This window comes from Macaca mulatta, chromosome 7, assembly GCF_049350105.2.
Source record: "Macaca mulatta isolate MMU2019108-1 chromosome 7, T2T-MMU8v2.0, whole genome shotgun sequence".
NCBI classification, from domain to species: domain Eukaryota; kingdom Metazoa; phylum Chordata; class Mammalia; order Primates; family Cercopithecidae; genus Macaca; species Macaca mulatta.
Window position 1 is genome coordinate 154,151,319 of NC_133412.1, and position 19,695 is coordinate 154,171,013.

Below are 19,695 nucleotides of genomic sequence, written 5' to 3' on the forward strand. Positions count from 1 at the left end.
CACTGACCAAAGGAAACATTTATCATGAGTTTATGAATTAAAAGAAAATTTCTTTTAATTTATATTATTTTCTCTTTGTAGTTTCACTGAAGTGCAGTCACTAGATTCAAAGATGACTCACTTAAACATTCTAAAATACTAGAATGAACGTAAAAATTGGAGGATATAAAAATATCCTAATGTGTAGCAACATCACCTGTGCAATCAAATTCTACTTTGGAAAACAAATTAAAAATGGTCCACAAGTTATATTTAATCACTATTATAATTTGAAGCCCAAAGAAGAATTATTAAGACTAGTAGAAAAAAACATTTATGTATGCTCAAGGAAAATCTTCATCATTGCCTTTAAAGATTTAAAAGAAAAAAAGTTCAATTAGATAAGAAATTTACCCTCATTATCATAAGAAATTTCAGCATCACACACTGATGAAAGAAAAGGAAGAACTGCTAAATTTGAAGAATGACCAAACTCTTGAATAACAATTTAAAGAAACAGAAATACCTAAATTCTGGTTAAAGCTGAGAAAGGTATTTCTTTCAACTGGAGAAAAAACAGTAAACACTCTTCTGCAGATTACTACCAGCTGCTGGTGCAACAAAATTTCTTATTAATAAGAAAGCAACAACATTTGTGCTGTCTACTTTTCAGACGTGAGCTTTTTCCAAATCTCTAGAGAAGACTAAGACGGCTGACCTTGGGAGAAAGTCTGGAATCTTAGAGCAAGCTCTGGGTCTGATATTACAATTCTTAGAATAGCTTATTTAGCTGCTCCCAACAAATCAGTATTTAAAGGCATAAATATTGTTGCTTCTGTCTTAATGAACCTTATAAAGAAAAAATACAGCCACCAGAGCAAATAACGAATCCTCATCAATTCACTCCCACTGAGGATCTATCCATCTAAAACAAATGCCCATATGCAAACTTGAATACTGCAACTAAAGAGAGTAAAACTGCATTCAACCCTTGTAATAAGAGGATTGACAACGAGCCTTTACAAACTCAAGTCCACCTCTTTTGTTATTTGACCTAAAGAGCCATCAGATTGTCTTCATTATAATGATGCACATTTGTATGTATGAGAGTTGTAATTTATTGATTCCCAAATCTCTTTGCCTCTGAGCCAGTTTAAAACAATTAAGATTTGCAAGCTGTTCCATAAAAGATAAGCACCCAGCATCAGGGGTGATATTTCACAAAGACTGACTAGTGCATGTTAAGTAGGTGATTGTTTCTGTGGCCTCCAAGTGCCTCAGCTGTCCCTGTCCAAGGTAATCGTCCTCAAAGAAGATGTTCAAGGTAATTGTGTTGATATGTAGGGGGTAAGGGAAAATTGAGAGTGTATTTTACGCTTAATCATTAACAAAGTTCAAATTTTAGAATGTATTTCTCACTGTTTCTGATATGGTTAGGCTTTGTGTCCCCACCCAAATCTCATCTTAAATTGTAATCCCCATAATTCCCATGCATTTAGTGAGAGACCTGATGGGAGGTGACAGGATCATGGAGGCAGTTTCCTCCATGCTGCTCTCATGATGGTGAGTTCTCACAAGATCTGATGGTTTTATAAGGGGCTCTTCCCTCTTCACTCCTCACTCTTCTCTCTCCTGCCACCATATGAGAAGGTCCAAGCTTGCTTCCCCTTCACCTTACGCCATGATTGTAAGTTTCCTGAGGTCTCCCCAGTCATGCGGAACTGTAAGTCAATTAAACCTCTTCGTTTATAAATTACCCAGTCTCATGTCGTATCTTTAAAGCAGTGTGAAAATGGACTAATAGAGTTTCAATAGCTGTAGGACTTGAGAGCTTTGCCTCATCCTTCAAGTGAAAAAGTTAACAAGCCAGCAGACATTACCATGTAGAAACAGTTAACAATTGTACCTGTCTTCTTTACATCGGTGCTCTTCTGTAACTTCATCTGCTCAAAGCCTTTTGGCAAATTTATAAAAGATCAAAATCAAAAACTGTCCAGTCCACCAGTCAGTTCTGTTATGTTAGTGAACATAATACATTAGGAAACAGAATCAGATACTTAAATTGATTTTTCATCATTTAATGAGTTGTCACTACATTTAGAAATGAAAGATGAAAGTAAATAAATAAGTCATAGTCTTTGACAGGAGAGAAAGACTTTTAAGTGTATTGTAAATGGTGAGTTAAGTAATACAACAAAATCCTTGGGGAGTCAGGTTAGGATTTTTCCACTCATCTTGAAGGATGCACATAAGTTTGACAGGTGTATGAGACAACGAAATAGAATTCAATTAAAAACTGTCTCAGAGAAAAGTAGACAGGATCCAAATAAGCTCAGCTCTTGCATCCTTCTACCAGGGAAGTTCTGCCCTCATCTGATTTTCATGCTATGGTTTCATGGGTTTTTTCCAATGATTCTACTATTTTCAAAAGAAAATAAAAACATTTGAAAGCCACTACTATAACTAAAGAAAAAAAACTGAAGAATCCTGAGTGGAGAGTAACACGGTAATAAGCACATCAACAGCAGAACAGCTGGGAGGCTGTTGCAATCTATTAGGTAATGAATGGTGGGCACCTAAGCCAGTGGCAGCGGAAATGAAGTGTAGCAGGGATGAATTAACTCTGAGGGCAAGGTAAAAGAGTAAAAGATGAATCACAAGTTCCAGGTTTTGGTAGCTGGATGGATCCTGAACTAGTAAACTGAGCAAAGAAATCAATGAAAAGAAAGAGCTTTTAGGAGAACATATGTTCTAAATTGAACTTGTCTAAGCTTCAATTATAAGGAGAGGATCAATTTGTGTTTCAGGGAGGAAATACCAAACTAAAGATGTCTAATAAGCAACTGGATATGTGAGTCTAAGGAAATATTTGATAGTCATCAGTATAGGGGTGGATAAGATCACCAAGAAAAAAATGCACGGTGAGAAAGGAAGTAGAACCAAAGAAAACCCCAGAAGAACTCCAATATACAAAAGGCAGACAGAGGAGGTGGCAAATGAGATTGAGAAGAAACATGAAAAGTAGGTGGAAAACTAGGGGAAACTATATAACAGAAGTTATGAAAAGAAGGGTTTCAAAACAGCAAGAAAAAAAAACTTACAATTTCCCAGTAATCATTGAATTGCCTTTCAACTCCAAATCCATCCTTCATTGTCTGCTCTTCACAAATAGAGCTGAGGCCTTTAAATATTTCTCCTTTGTAGCTAGCATAATGTTAAACTTTGTCATAGAAAGTGTTGGAAGGGTTGTTTTTTGGTTGTTGTTGTTGTTTTTAAATCCAAGACGGTGGAATGGAGGCATCGTTGGCATGCCTCTCCCACTTGGAAAAACAAAATTGTGTGCAGAAAGTCATGCTACAAATTTTCTTCCAAGAAGCAACATAGGAACTTAAAAACACTGAAAGAAACCACAAACCCTTTGAAAGAAGCAGTGGGCAGTAGTCTACACGATAAACCAGGAGGAAAACTGGTAGTTGCCAGAGCATGAGTGGGGAGAGACTGCCTCCATGATACACTCTCCCACTGGGGAGCCAAGCAATCCAGGCCACAGGAGAACACCTTAACCCTACCCAGTGCTGGTGCTGACTTAAGGAGCAGTGAGGTTTTATGAAAAGGAGCAGCATCGAACCATGTTTACTCCCAGACCCAAGCAGGGACAGAGGGAAGCCATTCGTGATCCTACCTCACAAGGGATCTCACCTGAAGTCTGCTGGTTAACTGAGACAGTGGTCACAGGTTGAGAGAAGCTCCCAACTGAGACCTGTGATATAATCTTTAGTGGGGACAAACGCCCTTGGTCAGAACCAAGGAGTGGGCAGAAAGTGTGCTAGAGCTGCAGGCACAGGACCTGGGAGCCTCTACTTCACGGGCTGACCAGGAGGTGCACAACCTAAAAGCTGGTTTCTGTGTCAGTTGGGAACACTTATGGCTTGGGACAGTTTTGAGGGCTGCCTGGAAGCCACCTAGCTACTGCTAGCACAACACCGTGGGTATGAGACCTGCCTTGCCAAGTTCATGGGAGCTGAGTGGGGCTTACTGCCACCTGCTACCCCATCCTTCCCCTTGTGGATTCTTCGGTACAGCAGAGGTAGCTGTGTTCCTCCCTGGAACATTACCCCTGTGACCAGGGAACTGTCCTCTAATCCCCATTGGGGCCACTGTTTGCACTCAAATGTGGGGAGCCAGACTGTGGACTTGCCTGACCCAGCTCCGACTAGCTTTGCCCATCCACCTACTCTGGTAGCCTAACACGACAGAGACTTTTGCATGCTTCATGGCCCCACCCATTGCCTGAGACACCAGAGTACCTCCCCTGGGTAACAGAAGGCAAGCACAATTCCCACCACTAATACTGCAACTGGCGCTCTTTTGCAAGCACCACCTACAGGCTGGAAGCAAACCAGCACAGCCCGTTACAGTATCTACAGGGACATCATAGCGCTCAGGAAGAGAAAACGTTATGCATGACCTCAGCTACCACCATTGCCTGCATCACCCTGGTTAACCAGGAGGCCCTGAGTCTGTCCACAGGCCCAGTACATTGCAACTACAGCTGGCATTTGAGAAAGCCAACACACTAAGGCTATTTATAACCAAGGAAATCTCACAGAGTGTGTCATTCTCCTCTCACCCCCATCAGAGCCATGCTAGTACTCACTGTTGGGAAACTGGAGGATAGTTCACAGCAGTGGATCCCTTGTAGACATTCTCCAGCACCAGCCTAGAGTGTGGCAGCCCCACGAGGTGGCTAGACCCAGAGCAGCAGCAAGATTCACAGCAGTCTGGCCCTGAGAAACTGCTACTCCTAGGGTAAGGGGGAGCATACCACATTAAGAGGGCAGACACTCCGTCGGACAAAAGAAACCAGACTGCAAGCTCTGAGTCCCTGAACTTTCCACTTGTGGGAAGTTTCTTTCAGCAGAGGCACAGGTGCAGTGCTGGGCTCAGTAGGGGAAGTATGCGGCTCTACCCCAATTGTCAGGCAGCCTTGGTGCTCATGAAGGATCTTGGAGAAGGGGACTTTTCTCCCCCTCACTCAGCACTGCAGACACAGCTGGGGCTCCTCCCACAGGAGCATGGCATGGGTGCATCTGTAGACAGCCTTTCCATAACACTTCAGGGTGGCTGCATCCCCACAAGAGGAGTGCCCTCCAGGTTCAGACTTGCAAGAGAGCCAGAGTCACGATCCCCCTCTACACAGATGAAAAGAGGTGCCTGTCTAATGGGAATAGTCAGACCACTTCATGCAGAGTGTGACTAGGAGATGGATCACTTTCCTGGTGGCCCAGAAGGGAGGCTGAGGTGGCTCCCTCCCTTGCCCACAAAAAGACCTCAGTGCATTTCACTGAGAGCTTCCCCAGCCATCTCTGTCAAGGCTGTGACCTCTGCCCACCACTGGGATACCGCATTTACCCAACTGCTTTAGTTGTAGCTGTTTTTTACCATGGGTACCTCCTACTGGCCTGTAGCCTGAACTGTTCAACCCAGTAAATAAAACAATAGAAAAAAAAAAAAAATAAGTGCATACCACTGAGGAATGAGGTAAGCATCATAAGATTTCTCACTCCAGCCCCACAGGAGAGAGTAAACCTGTTCACACACCCAGCACATTGCTACTATAACCAGCACCAGAGAAAGCCATCACACAAAGATTTTCTATAACCAGGAAACTCATACAGAGTCTTTGGCATTGAAAGTACCCAAAGCCAAAACTAGGTGACAATCAACTATAAACATTAAAGTCATATCCTCAAGGCAGGGCAGGGGGGAGAAGAAAGTTCTTAAAAATCCCTATCCAATCAAAAACAAATTCAAAAATAATTAGAAGAAACAGTCTACCCAAATAAGAAGGAAACTAGAAAAATCATTCTGGCAATATGAAAAAAGAGAGTTCCATAACACTCCCAAAAGATCACACTAACTCTCCAGCAATGCATCCAAACCAAGGTGAAATTTTTGAAATACTAGATAAAAAATTCAAAAGGTTGATTATTAAGTTATTCAAGAAGATAAAAGGGAAAGGTGAAAACCAACATAAAGAAATCAATGAAACAATTCAGGATATGAATGAAAAATTTTCTAAAGAGACAGACATTTCAAAGAAAAAAAAAATGAGAACTTTTGGAAGTGAAAGGCACATTTAGGGAACTACAAAATGCAGCAAAAACTCTTAACACTAGACTAGACCAAGAAGAAAGAATTTCAGAGCTCGAAAACAAGGCTTTCTAAGTAAATCAATCAGACAAAAATAAAGAAAGAAGAATGAAAAGATACGAAGAAAATCTCCAAGAAATATGGAATTATGTAAAATGGCCAAACCTAAGAATCATAGGTGTTCCTGAGAAAGAAGGTAGATTCCTGTCTCTCTCCATATACAAAATTAACTCAAGATGGATTCAAGATTTAAATTTAAGACCTAAACTTATAAAAACTTAAGAAGAAAACCTAGGAAAAACTCTTCTGGACATTGGCCTAGGCAACAAATTTATGACTAAGACCACAAATGCAACAAAAACAAAAATAAACAAATGGGACCTAATAAAACTAAAAAGTTTGTGCACAGCAGAAGAAATAATCATCAGAGTAAATAACCTGCAGGATGGGAAAAAATACTTGCAAATTATGTATCCAACAAAGGACTAATATCCAGAATCTACAAGGAACTCAAACATATTGGGGGGAAAAAGTAATCTTCTTAAAAAGTGGGCAAATGACATAAATAGACATTTCTCAAAAGAAGATATACAAATGGCCAACAAATATGAAAAAAAAAGACCAGTATCATAATCAGAGAAATCCAAATGAAAACCACAATAAGACAACCTTATTCCAGCAGAATGGCCATTATTAAAAAGTCAAAAAACAACAGATATTGGTATCGATGTAATGAAAAAAGAATGTTTATACACTACTGCTGGAAATGTAAATCAGTACAACCGCTACGGAAAACAGTACAGAGATTTCTCAAAGAACTGAAAGTAGATCTATCATTTGATTCAGGAATCCCACTATAGGGTATCTACCCAAAGGAAAATAAGTCACTATGTCAAAAAGACAGCTGCACATCTATGTTTATCACAGCACAATTCACAATTGCAAAGATATGGAATCAACCTAAATGCCCATCAACTGATGAATACATAAAGAAAATGTGGTACATATGTATACCATGGGAATACTACTCAGCCATAAAGAAGAACAAAATAATGTATTTTGCAGCAACTTGGTTAGAACCGGAGGCTATTATTCTAAGTAACACAGAAATCAGAAACCAAATATTTCATGTTCTCACTTATAAGTGGGAGCTAAGCTATGGGTACACAAAGACATACAGAGTGGTAGGGTGGACACTGGAGACTCAGAAGGGGGCAGTGTGAGAGGGGGTTGAGAGATGAAAAGCTACTCATTGGGTACAATGTACACTACTCAGGTGACAGGTGCCTAAAATCCCAGACTTCACCACTATACAATTCATCCATGTAACCAAAAACCACTTGCACCCTAAAGCAGGGGTCTCCAGCCATGAGCCAAGGACCACTACCAGTCCATGGCCTGTTAGGAACCGGGATGCACAGCAGCAGGTGAGCAGTGGGTGGGTGAGCAAAGCTTCATTTGTATTTACAGCCGCCCCCCTTCACTTGTGTTACCACCTGAGCTCCACTTTCTGTCAGATCAGCAGTGGCATTAGATTGTCCTAGGAGCACAAGCTCTACTATGAACTGTGCAGGCGAGGGATCTAGGTTGTGTGTTCCTTATGAGAATCTAATGTCTGATGACCCAAGGTGGAGCTGAGGTGGTGATTCTATTCCTAGGGAGCGGCTGCAAATACAGATTACCATGAGCAGAGAGGTTTGACTGCACAGAGACCTTAGTAAATCGATGGCTTGCAGACTCATATCCAAACCCTATCAGTGAGTAGCAAGTGACAAGCTGCATCTGGCGGCAGGCTTTAAGTCAGAATCTGATACTTACTTCAGTCTACACGTGGCCTGCCCATTCTTTTATTTACCACTTCTGTCCATACCTCTTGCCTGCACTATGTGCTTGTCTCAGTCACTGTTTTGGTAAGCCCACAAGCTAACCCTAGCCAAAATGAGTAAAAACCAAACATCACTGGAGAGCTTCTTTGAAAAGGGGGAAAGATCCAATGACGGGACAGCAGAAGATGCTAAAAGTGCCAACAAAAAAGAAAACTACATTTAAAAAAATTACCAAGAGTCCTACTTAAAGTAAGAGTTCATTGCAACAGGTGATTCACCTTCTCCAAGCCTGCTTTGTATATGTGGTGACCAGCTATGCAATAAAGCCATAAAACCTTCAAAACTGCTTCACCACATGGAGACAATGCACCCTGCATTAAAAGACAAGCCTTTGGAGTTTTTCAAAGGAAAAAAACATGAACACGAAGAACAGAAGCAATTATTGAAGGTCACCACTTCATCAAATGAATGTGCACTGTGAGCATCATTCTTAGCGGCTAACCACATTGCTAGAGCTAAGAAGTCCTTCGCTGTTGGTGAAGAGTTGACCTGCTTGCTGCTAAGGACATCTGTCATGAACTTTTAGGATAGACTGCAGTTCAACAGGTAGCACATGTTCCTCTTTTGGTTAGCACTATAACTAGATGAATTGATGAATAACAGAGGATACTGAGGTACAATTGTTAAAGAGGATTAATGAGTCATTGTGGTATGTAATCCAGGTTGATGAGCCTATCAATGTTGACAATAAGGCACCAATGCTTGCTTTTATGCGATATATTTTTCAGGAGGATGTGCATGAGGATACCATATGTGTACTTTTGTTGCCAACCAACACCACAGCTGCAGAACTACTAAAGTCTTTGAATGACTACATATCAAGAAAACCAAATTGGTCATTTTGTGTCGGTATGTGCACAGACAGAGCAGCTGCCATGACTGGATGGCTTGCTGGTTTCACTACTCAAGTCAAAGAGGGTGCTTCCGAATATGAGTCTATGCACTGTGTCATCCATGGAGAAACGCTGGGTAGCTGAAAAATGTCACCTGAACTTAACAACGTTTTGCAGGATGTGATTAAAATTATCAGTCACATTAAAGTACATGCCCTTAACTCATGTCTGTTCTTGCAGCTCTGTGAGGAGCTAGATGCGGAGTACACACGTCATCTCTTATACACAGAAGTGAGATGGCTTTCTAATGGTAGGTCACTGGCCAGAGATTTTGAGTTACAAGAGCCGCTCCAGAGAGCTCTTTTAGAAATAGTCACTACTGGCAGCACATTTCAGTGACAAATGGGTTGCAAAACTTGTTTATTTGTGTAACATATTCAAATTCAACCTGCTCCACAAACTCAATCTGTCCCTTCATGGGAAAACGACAACTGTGTTCAAGTCAGCAGATAAAGTGGATGCATTCAAAACCAAACTAGATTTATGGGGGCAACCAGTGAACACTGGGAGTTTTGACATGTTTCAAATATTAGCAGAGATTTTGAAAGAGACTGAGCCAGGGCCTCCTTTCTCCCAGCTGGTGTATGATCATCTATCTCAGCTTTCAAAGGAGTTTGAGCATTACTTCCTGATATGGTCTGGCTGTGTCCCCACCCAAATCTCATCTTGAATTGTAGTTCTCGTAATACTCATGTGTCGTGGGAGAGACTGGTGGGAGGTAATTGACTCATGGGGGCAGTTACCCACCATGCTGTTCTCGTGATAGTAGTGAGTTCTCACAAGATCTGATGGTTTTATAAGGGGCTTTTCCTCCTTTGCCTGGCATTTCTCTCTCCTGATGCCATGGGAAGAAGGACGTGTTTGCTTCTCTTCCACCATGACTGTAGGTTTCCTGAGGCCTCTGCAGCCATGCAGAACTGTAGGTCAATTAAACCTCTTTCCTTTATAAATTACCCAGTCTCGGGTATTTCTTTGTAGCAGCATGAGAGCAGACCAACATACTTCTCAACCACCAAAGATCCCCAAATTGGGAAGAAATGGTTCCATGACCCACTTGTAAATAAACCAGGTGAATCAACTTTGTCCATGCTAGAAGAGGATCAACCTCTTGAGACTGCAAATGACTCTGGCCTTAAAAGTATGAGACAACTTCAAACCTCTGTATGTTCTGGATTTAAGTCAAGGCAAAATATCCTGAGATTGCCTTGTGCACCAAAAAGCCTGCTTCCATTGCCAACATCCTATCTTTGTGAAGCAGGGTTTTCTGCAGTGACAGCAACCAAAATGAGACTACAGAGTAGAATGGACATAAGCAACACACTTTGGGTGTCACTATCTCCCATCACCCCGAGATGGGACTGTCTAGTTGCAGGAAAAAAAAGCTCAGGGCTCCCACTGACTCCATGGTGAGTAGCATAATTATTTCATTATATATTACAGTGTAATAATAACAGAAATAAAGCGCACAATGAATGTAATGCACTTGAATCATCCCAAAACCATCCTTCTCTCTGCCTCCCAGTCCGTAAAAAAATTGTCCTCCATGAAAAGTGCCTCTGGTGCCAAAAAGGTTGGGGACCCCTGCCTTAAAGCTATTGAAACCAAAAATAATAATCATCATAATAATGATTTTTTAAAAGGACACTGCAGGAGGAAGGGGCTTCTCTTTCTGGTTCCACGTTTCCCATTTGTTGCATTTTCATTTCAGCATCCTGTGTGAGTGATATCCAGTGGTACCCAACTCCATCAAGTGTCAGCAGTACCTGCATTGGGCAGCTTCCCATCAAGTTTCAGTAACCCAACCCCTACTCAGATTCTTAGTGAATCTGACAGACACCCTCACAGTCAATCCCTCTGCTTCACCCTACCAGCATCCTGGAGAGGTGTTTCCTGCCCATCATTTGTGGTGCGGTTCCCTGCTTTCCAGCATCACTCCGCCTTTAATTAGGAACAGTGTCCCCTCCTTGTCCAGCAACTGCGGATCAGCTATGGCCCAGTAACTCAGCAAGTCTCTCCACCATTTGGGGGCTATAGCCACACCTTCTCCAACAAGGTTTGAATCCCAGCCTTGAAGAGAGCCCCCTCCCATTTATACCTCCTTTGGGCACTCTCTCTCAGCCCAGGGGATTCTTTAGAGTCATCTCTGTCCTTTTACTGATAATCCCCTTATAGTTAATTATATCAGGAGTCAGCAAACTTTTTTTCTCTGCCACAACTATTAGCCTCTGCCAGCTGTAGCACAAAACCACAGACAATTATAAATGAATGGGGTCGCTTGATTCGACCTGTGGTAGGCTAAATTTAGCCCATGGGATATGGTTTACCAACTGCTGCTGTATGTTAAACTTTCCCTGTTAAAATTACTGTGGGACATCTGTCTCGCCTGTTTAGGGGCAAATGCTGACTGAACTCTAACTGAGAGATGAATGCAACAAATATGCCAAGTAGGAAAAGGAATAGAAAGTATCCTTTGGAAGTGCTAGTGACTGTATCAAAAGCAGTCTCAGTAAAACAGCTTGGGTGAGGATGATGCCAGGTTGTGGAGAAAACAGGAGGTGAAAAAGCAGAAGCACTGTGTATAAATCATTCTTTTAGGAAGTCTGGATATGTGAAGAAAGAAAGAGATTAGTAGCTAGAAAGGAATATTTATGTGTGGGAAATAAGCCTCAGATTGCAAAATAGTTGAGGTTCTGATGCCAGGCAGGTCCAATATACAAGAAATAAGATGGCAGACTTCAGACAAGCCCTATCTACCATTAGGATCCATGCAAGCAAGGCACTTATTGTTGAGAGTCCTGTGCAACCACCGGCTGATAGTTTGCTACACTTCTTTCCTGCAAACACTGTGACATACTTTCCCTACCCTCTGCAGTTAATTCCCAGCTTTCAAGCCTCCTGTCTTAATAAGTTACACAAATAATGGCCTTCATCCTGAAACTGCTTTGCAGTACCAGATGGTTCAGCAAACTATGGCACAGCCAATTTTAAGGGTCAGGAAGAAGATCATGATTTCTTGCCTAAGAACTCAAAGACCATCCTTTAGCAAAAGTTTATTGAGCAGACCTTAAAATTAAAGGTATCGATAGGAAATGTTTTTTAAAACATCGATAAAGTAGAAACATACTGGATTTAACGATTGGCGCACATAGCTGGAAATCAGAACATCAGAGGTACAAACGCGAGAATCACCATTTCCTGAGCACCTCGGTATGAAAGGTACTTTGCATACAGTCAAGTATCTCTGCAAAGCTTGGCTTAACCTCAGGCCAACCTTACAAAGAGGATTTCTAACCTCCCCAAGGGCACATACTAGCTCTTGTTTATCTATTCCCAGGCTCCAGAATAGTGTCTTAGTGTTTGGCACATTCAATATTTACTTCTTAAATGAACAAAGTAGTCCCTTTTTGGCAAATGAAGAACTACTAAGGCTCCCAGTAGTTAAGCAGCTAGAAAAGCCTGGATTCAAACCACACCTTAAAGCAACCTTCTAAATAACTAGGAGACCGCACAACTGGAAACATATATAAACCAAGACAGAAAAGAAAATTTGTTTTAGTTTGCTTTTCTGTAAAATTATGAGACTATGATATATTACTTGCTTATATTTATACAAAGGCATAATAATGTTCAACTTTATTTAAATAATAATAGCTATTGATTTATGGTTTTCTATGGACTAATTTTTGTACTAAGTGCTTTACGTATGCTCTCTCATTTAATCCTCATAACACTATTATTATCATCCCCATTTTATAGAAAAGAGAACTAAGGCTTAAAGAAGCAAAGTAACTTAAGTGGCAGAGCCAGGATTCAAATTCAGGCAAGAAGACTATTTCCAAAACTCAACTTTTAAATCAATACACTTGTTACATGTAAATGGCAGTGGTGAAAAGGCAAAAAAACAAAAACAAAAAAACAGGTGTACCAGTGGCAAAGGTACTCTTCCCTAAAAGCAAAATAAGCTGATAAGAACAAAGGGCTTGGGTGGGCACAGTGGCTCATGCCTGTAATCCCAGCACTTTGGGAGGCCGAGGTGGGTGGATCACTTGAAGTTAGGAGTTCGAGACCAGCCTGGCCAGCATGGTGAAACCCCGTCTCTACTAAAACTACACAAATTAGCTGGGTGTGGTGCTGAGCACCTATAATCCCTGCCATTTGGGAGGCTGAGGCAGGAGAATTGTTTGAACCCAGAAAGTAGAGGTTGCAGTGAGCCGAGATTGCACCACTGTACTCCAGTCTGGGTGACACAGTGAGACTCTGTCTACAAAAAAAAAAAAAAAAAAAAAAAAGAATAAAGTACTTATTGTTGTAATTAAGGCTGTGAGTCCCCCCAAAAAAACAGAACACACATGAGCTAGCTTAAGTGAAACAGAAATTAATCATTTTTAAAGAATACAATAATGATGGTAGTGGTGGTGGCGGTCATCATGGTAGAAGCAATAATATTAATAACTCAACAATTAAATGGCCCATTTCTGTGCCAGGCCCTGTTCTAAGCACTTTACTTGTATTAACTAATTTAACCCCAACAACAGCCCTGTAGAGTAAACATAGCTGTAACCAATATCACAGGTAAGGAAACAGCTTCCAAAAGTTAACTTGCCCAAACTCAAAAAAGTAGAAAGCTTTCTTCCACACAGACATCTCTATTCCACAACCAAAACCTAGCAGGCTCAGTTCCAGGCTGTATTTTTGCTCTGATTTCATCAGGAGTCCACCCTGGTCCAGCACCTCAAAGCAGGAGGCAGAATCAAATGGACCAGTGCCTGGAAGCAGAGAATTAAAGCTCATCCATTCATCCATGAGCACATTCATTCACAAGCACTTATTCATCCATTCACAAGCACCTGTTTCATAGCAAACCCTGTCGGCAGAGTAGATTCTAAATGTTTATCAAGCCAGGCACAGTGGCTCATGCCTGCAATCACAACACTTTGACAGGCCAAGGTGGGAGGATCACTCGAACCCAGGAGGTCGAGGCTGCAGTGAGCCAAGATCACACCACTGCACTCCAGCATGAGTGCTGGAGTCGAAGGAAGGAAGGAAGGAAGGAAGGGAGGAAGGGAGGAAGGGAGGAAGGGAGGAAGGGAGGAAGGAAGGAAGGGAGGAAGGGAGGAAGGAAGGAAGGGAGGAAGGGAGGAAGGGAGGAAGGAAGGAAGGAAGGAAGTTCTTTATCAGAATGAATTAAATGGATTCATGTAACCACAAATATTCCCATCTCCCAAATACTCCAAGCACCAGCATTATAGAAATTTCAGAGAGGTGTACATATCTGATAAAGGCCTGATAAGCCTCTTCGGGTCATTCATAATTAGTGACAACAAGATACCAGAAACAAGATTTAAAAACTAAAAAAAAACTCACAAAAATAGTTGCGTTATATGGGAACCAAAGGGTTAATCAGCTCTTTCAAAAACACAAGAAAAAGAACAGTCCGGTTGTAAAAGACTCAAAAGAGATATAAACAGACAATTCACAGAAATCAAATGACCTTAACAAATGCTATTTGTTATTTCACTAAATAATTGCAAATTAAAATAATAAAATGATATTCTTGTCTATCTGTTTTATACAGATGAAAAAAACCTCTCACAGGGTTAGCAAAGTTACACCTTGTTGTAAGAGTATTAACTATAAAAAACTATATTAACATGTATATCTACTATGTACCCACAAAAATTAAAAATTTTTTTAAAAAAAAAAGCTACATTAGCTTTTCTGGAGAAAACCCTGGCAATACAAGTAAAAATAAATAATACAGGCCAGGCGCAGTGGCCCATGCCTGTAATCACAGTATTTTGGGAGGCCAAGGTAGGAGGACTGCCTGAGCCCAAGAGTTCGAGATGCACCTGGGCAACATAGTGAGACCTTGTCTCTACAAAAAAATAAAACAAAATTAGCCAGGTGTGGTAGTGCACACCTGTAGTCCTAACTACTCGGGAGGCTGACGTGAGAGGATTTCTCAAGCCTGGGAGGTAGAAGCTGCAGTGAGCCAAGATCGCACCACTGCACTTCAGCCTGGGTGACAAAGTGAGACCCTGTCTCAATCAATCAATCCGTAATATACATAGATGTTGACCCAGAAAATCTATTTCTATGACTATTATCCTAGGAAGATAAAAGAAGATGTTTATATAGATGTATTTTACATATAGACATATGCATAAGAATTTCACTGTAGAAATTCTTCAGAAATTTTAATTCACTCATCCATTCATCCATGAGCACATTCATTCACTCCACCCTGGGCAATAGAGTGAATGAATTTTTTTATACTTGTAAAAGAGTAAGAAAAAAATATAAATCCACTGGATAAGAATACATTAAATGTATCTAATCACTGGGATACTATGTATCTGTTAAAAGAGACAAGGTTGAATCCTAAGTGCTGACCTGTAACACTATGTTGTTACAAAAAAGAAAAACACACTATATGACAGTATGAATGTATTGAAACTACTTCATATCAGATTCAACCCACAGACATTACATGGATAGTGTATTCTATAATATTCATGCTAATATAGTTTTTAATAATCTAATAAATCTAGATTATTTTTATATTATTTCCAAAATTTCTGGACCAAATTATCCTAATAGGCCCCCCATCCAGCTCTAAAATTATTTAATCCTAATTTTTTTTTTTTGAGACAGCATCTTACTCTGTCACCCAGGCTGGAGTGTAGTAGTGTGATCACAGCTCACTGCAGCCTCGACCTGCTGGGCTCGAGTAATCATTCCACCTCAGCCTCCTGAGTAGTAGGGACCAAAGGCGCATGCCACCATGCTTGGCTAATTTTTTTTTTTTTTTTTTGTAGAGAAGGGGTCTTGCTATGTTGCCCAGGGTATTCTCAAATTCCTAGGCTCAAGTGATCCTCCTGCCTTGGCCTCCCAAAGTGTAGGGATTACAGGCATGAGTCAATGCACCTGGCCTAATCCTATAAAGTTTGTACACCATTGATCTTATACACAGTGTTAGTATTCTTTTTTTTTTTTTTTTTTTTTTTGAGACAGAGTCTCGCTCTGTTGCCCAGGCTAGAGTGCAGTGGCGCACAAAGCTCTGCCTCCCGGGTTCACGCCATTCTCCTGCCTCAGCCTCCCAAGTAGCTGGGACTACAGGTGCCCGCCACCACGCCCAGCTAATTTTTTTGTATTTTTAGTAGAGACAGGGTTTCATCGTGTTAGCCAGGATGGTCTCGATCTCCTAACTTCATGATCTGCCCGCCTCAGCCTCCCAAAGTGCTGGGATTACAGGTGTGAACCACCACGCCCCACAACACAATGTTAGTATTGCAAGGCCACAGTGTGTCTCCCCTCTATGTTTCAGAACCTTTTATTGAAGCACAATATGAAATCCAAAGAAAGGTCCAGAATTTTTATATCTATGTTGTAAATTTAAACTTTTAACATTACACCCTTAATTATCAATTATAAATTCATGTTGAATTTATTTATGGAAATCACAAATTATAATGATCTCTTACCTCAATAATAATATAAGGACCACTATATTTAAAAAAAAAAAAAAAACTAAGAAAGATAATACAACTTTTTGAACATTGAAAGAGATGAATCAACTACACACTATGCCATATATGGTACACTTAACCCAAAAATGTTGAATATGAATCAAACTCTATTAGAGGGCACTTATAAACAGCAATGAAGCCCCTTGGCAGTGGGTGGGACTGAAATTTGGAGTCAGAAGACCTGGAAACAATGACCACTCTTTTGGCTCCAGAATCCCAAACAAATCAAATAACCTGCGACTCAACTGCCTCCTTTGTAAAAGCATGATAAAGGAATTATATAATGCCTGTAAAAGGTGCCTGACAGAGTGCCTGAGACAAAATAGGTTCTCATTTTCTTGTTTAATAGAAACAGCTGCATCACTGTTGCTTTTATTAAGGTTAAGGACATCTCAACTTAACTAGTTTGTTCATCTGAATGTTTGTAACATTGTATACACAACCATTCTATACTTTATTTTTATACTATATATTAGAAAGGGCCTTCTTGTTTCCAAAACTCTATTTGTTGGCATAGTCTTTTCCACCATAAATATGCAAAGACATGTGTTATCTCCGAAATTCAGGGAGAAAGCATACTTACAAAGCACACCCCCAAAGCTCCGAGTTGCTCTTCTCTGAGCTCAACGCTCTTTTTAGGCACATATGTCTGCCTCCTATCATTTCTTCATGAGGTTCAGGGCAAAGGGCCTAGTCAAGCAGATGATCTTTGGTTGCCCCTAGACTTTCCCCAAACCACCTACAAATAAACAAAACAAGGGGTAAGACATACCTACAACTTTAAACATTTTTAAATAATGAAATATGAAAATTAGGTCCCTATGTACAGACTATGGCATAACGCAGAACAGAGAAAATGCTCCTAGAATCATTCAAAAGCCCAAGTGACCTCACTACAATTCTTCACATCCAAGTGCCCAGTCAACATATTGTTACTGGCGACTCCCATCCATGCCTGGTCATCCCTGGGGCTTGCCAGAGAGTTCATGCTCCAGTGTGAACCGCAGCCCAAGTCTAGCCAAAAGTACCACGCCATGAGCATGTCTAAAAGTTGGTAACTAAGTCAGGTAATACAGTTAACTTGTTACTTCTGAGTGTGGTGACCCAATGGTACTTCTAAGCCAGTCTAACACTCCTAAAGGAAATATTTTATAAGCTGTCCAGTTCTTCCCATACTAAGCTACAATTAAATAAATAAAAGTAAAATGCCTTTGGTTGTAGGAAAGAGCTATGGATAGAAATGTTTTCAATTATTTGTGACTGCTTTCGAAGCAATCTCTAAGAATCCACAGGAAGTGATCCAGAGAACTGGGAGTTGTCTACATAAAAGGTAGATCTGGGAATACATCTATAAACCATTTCAAGGAAAAAAAAAAAAAAGGTATTCTGAAAAAGCTAATCAAAATAAAACTGTCAAGAAACAGTTCAAAGAGACTCAGGTTATGCAATGGCAGACAAGATATGCTGAGAGAACATACGTACACTGCACACTTCATTCTTCTAACAAAACAGCCACCATAACCCATGAGTCATAGGCACAACCAAATTTATGTATGCCAATGTGAAACTGCCGAAGTTTAAACCTTATCTCTGGGCTGTCCAGTACAGTAGTCACTAGACACATGGCTACTGAGCTCTAGCTCCAGCCAGGTCAAACTGACATATGCTATACACGGAAAATACACACCAGATTTTGAAGACTTAAAGTATTTTTTTTTAACGTATAGACAGGCATGGTGGCCAGCTACTCCGCAGGCTGAGATAGGAGAATCGCTTGAACCCAGGAGATGGAGGTTGCGGTGGGCCCAGACCGCGCCACTACAGTCTAGCCTGGGCAACAGAGCCAGATCACGTCTCAAAAAAAAAAAAAAAAAGTAAAACTCCCAATAAGTTTTATATTACTCCATTGAAAACATTTTTCTATATTGTGCTAAATAAACTATTAAAATTAATTTCACCAGTTTCTTTTTACTTTTTTAATGTTGGTACTAAAAATTTAAATTCACCTGTGTGGCTCACGCCGTATTTGTATTAGACAACACTAATCTGCATAATTAATAAAAATAAAAAACAAATGCTGAGCACTTGCAGGGTGCCAGGCACTGTGCTAGATACTTTACATAATACTCAAATCAATGCTGCAATTAATGGCAGAGTTTTACCAGACGCCTACATAACAGATTGGCTCCATCAAACCAATAAAAGATGCAGCTGGGATTGAATGTCAGGTATTTTTTTACGAAATAATTCAATTAAGGCACAGCTAACAGCTAAGGCTGGGGCAATTCCCATGATGGCACGGGAAAAAGAGCTCACTAATACAGCGTTCCCGAGAGTAGCAAGCTTTTTGTGACTACAAAACAGGTATTTAAAAAAAAAAAAAAAAATTAAGTTCCATAGCAGGACAGGCAAGCAAATGTCAGACGGTTCTCTGAAGGACCTACCGAATGAGTCCAATCTCCTGTCCCTTAAAGCTTCACAGATGCTAGCGGTAGAGCAAGCTACTCCCAAAGGAAGGACAATGCAGTCCAGATTCGCTGGATAACCTGGCCAGGACCTGACCGCCGACACCCCTGCCGAGGGAGGGAGGCCTCGGGATGACAGGCGCGCCGTCTCCCCTCACCTCTGCACACACTCCACCCATCCACGACTCCACCCCAGATCCCGCGCCGCTCCGAGGTCCCCACCCCTGGGACGAGGGGAAGCGGGACTAAAACGTCTACAGTAAGACGGGGAAGTGGTCGAAAAAGGGCAAGGGGGAGGTGGGCGCAGGTACCTGAGACGGAGGATGACCCCAGCTCCTTAATGCCGGATCATCGCCTAGGCCCCACCCGGCTCCCGCGGCTACCAGTGACCCAGAAGGTGCAACTGACCAAACGCAGCGACTCAACCGACTCTGCTCTCCCCAGACTCGCAGCTATGGCAACTTGAACTAGCCGCCCAGCCACAGCGAGAGTACAAGACCCCGCTGCCGCCGCTTGGCCCTCTGGGAGTTGTAGTCCATCTCGGCCTCACCATCAAGGAGTTACCAAGGGAGAGGATCCGGAAAAGGAACTACAAATCCCAGGATGACATACAGCTGGCCTTCGGGTAACTTTCCCGGAAAAGAAGCCTGATCCCTCGGCCGCGCCCTCTTGCCCTGCTGTATTTTTTTTTTTAAAGGACGAGCCTCCTTTGTAGGAGGCAAACTCCAGATAGAAAGTGAATAAAAATGCTTCCTTAACCTTGACTGTAATTTTACTCCCTGGGGAACAA

General features: G+C 41.3%; 1 protein-coding gene across 9 annotated transcripts in view; it reads right to left on the minus strand.

Moving 5' to 3' along the window:
- The window catches only part of CEP128 (centrosomal protein 128), a 457,806-nt gene extending 438,432 nt beyond the window's left edge, over positions 1-19,374 (minus strand). For all 9 annotated transcript variants that reach the window (XM_077938779.1, XM_015144269.3, XM_077938780.1 and 6 more), the window contains exons 1-2: positions 19,217-19,374; positions 17,024-17,179 (exon numbers count right to left, since the gene is read on the minus strand). The gene's annotated coding sequence lies outside the window, so the exon portion shown is untranslated. The remainder of the gene's footprint in view (positions 1-17,023; positions 17,180-19,216) is intronic.
- Positions 19,375-19,695: the final 321 nt, after the last annotated feature.